The sequence below is a fragment of the Colossoma macropomum genome, unplaced genomic scaffold, assembly GCF_904425465.1.
Source record: "Colossoma macropomum unplaced genomic scaffold, Colossoma_macropomum, whole genome shotgun sequence".
Lineage (NCBI taxonomy): Eukaryota > Metazoa > Chordata > Actinopteri > Characiformes > Serrasalmidae > Colossoma > Colossoma macropomum.
The window spans coordinates 17,158,320-17,163,778 of record NW_023494805.1 but is presented as its reverse complement, the minus strand read 5'-3'; the positions used below and the strand labels follow the sequence as shown (position 1 = coordinate 17,163,778).

General features: G+C 35.0%; 1 long non-coding RNA gene across 2 annotated transcripts; it reads left to right on the top strand.

The window, feature by feature from the left end:
- Positions 1–1,650: 1,650 nt before the first annotated feature.
- LOC118825678 lies at positions 1,651–3,487 on the top strand. 2 transcript variants are annotated; one of them, XR_005008679.1, is made up of 4 exons: positions 1,651–1,859; positions 2,224–2,304; positions 3,138–3,214; positions 3,346–3,487. It is a non-coding gene; the product is annotated as an uncharacterized LOC118825678 (long non-coding RNA). The 2 variants fall into 2 exon arrangements; XR_005008680.1 differs by having other exon boundaries at positions 1,685–1,859; positions 2,200–2,304.
- Positions 3,488–5,459: the final 1,972 nt, after the last annotated feature.

Below are 5,459 nucleotides of genomic sequence, written 5' to 3'. Positions count from 1 at the left end.
AGGTCAGCACTTTCAGATCTTGTGACTGAACTTCTTTTTTTCTGTCATCTTTTCGCTGTGTATAACATCATTTAAAATGTGTTCTGGTGGATCAGTATATTACCAGTCACAAAACTAGAGCCTGCTACAGTTTTAGAGCACGCCTTACTAAATACAATATGTAGGGAACTAGGGGTCCATTTGACACACAGCCAGAACAAAGCATCTTCGCTTACTCCACCTGCTTACTTTCCCTCAGGAATACAGTAAACAGGCCTATTTGGATTGAACTTTCAACTATTTTTTGTCAATTAGAGCCTGAAGTGGACACTGATGTGTTCTAACCACAGATTCTGTAACTGTTAGTCTGAGAAACAAAGGATGGAAGTTATTCCATTATTCCTTAAAGTGAGTGTAGGATACAAGATCAGCTGTGCTGTCCCTGATCATAAACTTAATTTACCGGCCAAAAGAAAGGAAAAATAAGTGGGGGAGAAAACTGCAGTTATTAAAAGATACAGAGAAAATGTACAGGGCTGCTAATAACCGTGCAACAACAATAACACCTGGTAGACTTTGGTCACCATCAGATAGACAGTATTTAAAGCTTCCATCTATGCGAGAGAGGAGAAAATCAAGCTCCACTCTTGCTTCAGATCTGAAAAAATCCACAGGTGTTTTTGTGAATCCCTCCACTGTTAGAAAACAGCTCAACACTAAGGATGTGTAGCTGTGAAGAAGCTGTTACTGAGAAAAGAATATAGACAACAAAAGAATGAAATTTGCTAATCAAATAAAGAAGCTGCTGGTGTTCTCAGAACAATAGACCATCCCAGAGTCCAGACCTCAATATCACTGAATGTGTTTCTGATTACTTTGACCATTAGAAGTAGAAAATGCAACCAACTTACTTATACTTAATGGCCATCTCGATTTGGCATTAAATAAATGAAATAAATTGGATTTCATGAAAGTAATGGTGGCTTTTGACTGCTATACAGTATTGTATGTATATATGTGTGTATGTAGGTATGCATGTATGTGTGTCTGTAGGTGTGTATGTAGGTATGTATGTATGTATGTAGGTATGTATGTATATAGATGTGTATGCATGTATGTATGTATGTAGGTGTGTATGTAGGTATGCATGTATGTCTGTATGTAGGTTTGTATGCATGTAGGTGTGTATTGGTGTGTATCTGTGTATGTGTGTATGTAGGTATGCATGTATGTATGTATGCGTGTATGACAGTTTGTATGTAGGTGTGTATGCGTGTGTGTATGTATCTGTTTGTCTGTGTATGTATCAGGTGTGTCTTGATTTCTCCAGATCTGTAAAGGCAGGGTGTCTGATCAATGTTGCCACAATATCCAGATTTAATACTGCAAAATCTTGTGAATACCTTTGACATGGAACCATTACAGAACATGTATGAATTCAGTTTGTTTTCAGTGATATCCTTGATTTTTTCCCATTTGAGTTTTGATTAAAATTCAAGAGCAAAAAATTCATGTGACACATGGGTAGTTTTTGGTTTGTTTTGCTTGCCTTTTTGCCTCCCTGTCATAACATATGCAGCCAGTTGAAGTGCAGTTTTGTCCACAGAAAATCTGTTAGAGGACTTTGCCATGTAATGTTGGACTAACTAACCCCTCACCCCCTCCCAAAAAAAGAGGTTTGTGATGGGCAGGTTGAGTGACCGCTGGTTCATGAATAGCTCCTCCTTGACCAGTTTTTAAACACGTTCTTCTTTAGAAGCTGTCCACAAACAGACAGTGAAGCCAAAACACAAATACAATCAGCCACCATGAGGGCTCTGCTGCTTCTTGGTATCTTGTGTGCTGCTCTGGTGCTGCCAGCACTTGCAGATAATGTGAAGGTAAGAGCTTTATAACATCTAGAGGCCAGTGATATGTACACATTTAGTTTTAGGTTTGAGGTTATATTGGATGTACCTCTTTGTTTATAGATACTTCCGTACATGTATTGTATAGTAGGAAAGTATAAAAAAGTAATCTGTAGTAGGAAAGTATGGTAAAAATGTAATAGTTTTGATTATATCTCTATGATTCATTGTTCATGTTCAACAACATTGGTTTTGATAAGATATACTTTGTTCTGTGCTGGAATTAAGCAGGATAATAATGTATAATCTTGTGTATAATGTATAAATGTATAAACTTTATTTGTTATTTTGAAATGTGAATTTAATTTGAAAGGAACTTTCTACAACTACTCCACAGTCCTTTGACTATTACCACCCTTTAACTCATACCGATGAAGAAGTGAGAAAATCCATTTTTGAGGGCATGACCCCTGAAGAGGTACGTTTTGCCATTTTTAATAAAAAAAATCACCCAGAACAGAATCTAATCAATACATTTCCAAGGATGATAATGTGTAAATTGATATTTGCGTAAGGATTACCATTTACCATCTAGTAAGGGCCCATATACTATATTTTTCTTAGAGGTCCACTCATGACTTAATCCTTAACTAATTTTTACATGATCATTTTTCAATCACTCTTTATCCCCTAAAATTAAATCGGCTGTTTTTGTTACTGTGCTTTTAAGACTGATATATGTAAATTATCTCTCTAAATTATATCTGTTCTGATTGGCTGATACTGTTCCTCATTAAAAAAGCAGTTAAAACACTTCTTATAACTTCAGCATGTGTAGTCGGAACTACACTGATGTAGGCTGGATGGGTGTACTTCACAAAAACAGTGAATTAAAGATGGTTTCTGCAGCTTGGGGAGCGAACAGTGCATTTTGAAATTTTACAGTGTTTACATCCTACATTAAACTCTTTTATTTTACATAAGCAAGGTAAATTTGTTTTTTCATGATATGGGCTCTTAAATCCATTAATGGAGTTCCATGTAAAATTTTTATTACAGCTCGCAGTGGGCTTTTCGAAAATCTTATGCACCTGTCACCTATAATAATAATAATAATAATAATAATAATAATAACAATAACAATAATAATTGTTGTTGTTTGTTTGCATTAATTTTGCAAATCACCTGACAAATTTAGCTCACATTCCCAGCAGTGGTAATGACTGTAAGCAAATTTATTTGTTAAGTCTTGTTGCTTGTTTACTGGCATAAGCGTATACACATTTTCAAGTTCCATTTTTTTCTTATTAGAAAGAAGAGTGGATGAAAAATTACCAGCAACATCAAAGTCAGGCAGATAAGCCATGCTGAAGGCCTGGGTTGACATAGTAAGTTCACTATTTATTCTGTGCATTGTCGATACAATTTCACTTACCACATTGTTCCTCAAATAACAAGCTTAAAACTCTTGTCTGTCTCTGGTAAGCCCTTTTTCTTGTTATTTTGTCTCTTTAACTAGTGCACCAGTGAAGCAGTCGGCCTGACAGAGAAATCAAATGTTCAACGACACCAAATACTGTCATGTGTAACCTTTCACATGATTGAGATATGAAAATAAACAAAGAATTGATTGTCATATTGATTATAGACACAAATGAACTTGTGCTGGTATGGTTTTGTTTTATTGGTGTGACGAAGGTAACTTTTACACTCAGGGTTAGAAAGTTACAACGTTACATTTTACATTCAGTACAAGAGTAAAAATATTGAAAATTGCATGTCAGTGAATGATTGGTAAAAGATCATTTTTAGAAATGCATTTAGTGGTGGGTGATATGGCAAAAATGTAACATCACAATTCTTTAAGAACTTGTTTTTACCATATATATGATATGACGTTTTCATCACATTCACATTTAAAAAGCAAATTGAAAATTATAATCCAATGATTTTTATCCAACATTTTACTGCTCTCTTTAGAATCAAGCATGGAGTTCTGGAGTGTTTTTTTTAAGTACTAATGATATCCACAATATGCTCAGAAAAGCATACTGTGACATACTGTATCACTGTTATTATAAATATTGTCCAGATCTTAAACACGCATACACTATCTACGCTGGTAATACACACCAAGGACATGCAAACTCCACACAGAAAGAACCCTGGTTGCCCGGTTGGAGCACAGAACCCAGGCCCTTCTACCCACTGCACCACCGTGCCACCCAGTGCTAATTTTGAATATTAATTCAACACTGCCCACACAGACAACTGTCTAAAGCATACAACTCCATTGAGGACCGTGTGTACAGGTATGAATTTCCACTGTGCATTATATCATCTATTCATCAGTGCCACATTAAAAGAAAAGATTAATTAGTGAAATGAGCTGCAGTTCTGTAGGGCTGGAATGATTGTGAGTGAACACTGCTGTCTTTTGTGTAATGTAGTGTAATGTGTAGTGCTGTATTTCACGTGCCTAATTGCTATAACATACACCTCTAGATTGATTAAAACTGTCCTTTATAATAATAATAATCTATATAATAATAATATAATATCGCTATTGTCGAAAGAAGACCTTGTATCTCCAAAATGATAACTTTACAGGAGAAGGAAAAAACCTACTTTTAATATAGATCAATGGAACCAGACTTTCTTCCAAGTCATTTTGGGCCATTTCTTTGGGTCCATTCATCATGAAATTTATTACACACAATGAAGTTTATGCCTCCACTTTACAGGCATTAATAAAGATAACTTTGCACAGTTGCCATTAAGGTGGTTAAGAGCAAACATAAAAATGCACATCTAATTTTGCATAAATAAAACACTTTTGAGTATGCAAAGCGAATCATGAGTTAGGTGGGATAATCCCACTTAATTTCAATGTTAAATATTAAGTGTAAAACACTTGTTTGTTCTATTCTGTGTACCTCTATGAAAGTGGAGTTAGCACAAAGTTCAATCAGTCGATCATGCTAAAATGACTTATTTCATTAAGTCTTATTAGACGTACTAATCCTTTATAAATCTTTTTCTAAGGAAAATGTGATCAATAATATGTTTTAATGCATTATAATATGCCAAACCCAGCATTGGCTTATATATATATATATACATATGTACATATATTACATTCATGATTACAGCACTTTATAATATACTTTGTATTCCTGCTTTATGTGTTATGCATATAAGCACTTATACGGTCGTATGCAAAAGTTTGAACACTCCTAGTCAAATAATTTGTTTTGTTGATTTTCTAAATTAAAAAAATTTAACACATCCTGTACTGTAGTCATCACCAACCCTAGTCCTAAACATCCACCTTCCTGCGGAGTCTGGTTCCAACTCAAATTTGCCACACCTGCTCCAGTTAATTCACTTCTTAAAGAGTCTCTGATTTCCTGGATCAGAATCATTAGTGTGAAATAAGGGGGTACAACATGTTAGAAGCAGGTTTGAATTAAAGTCTGCAGGAGAAGTAGATCTCCAGATAGAGGGTTGGTGGCCACTGCTCTACGGAAAACACAGTTCTGCACATTTTAATGCAAAATTTGCATTTATTTGCTGAGTTTAACGTATTGGACAAAATAAAACATTAAGTATAAGGTGTCGTAACTTTTGCAC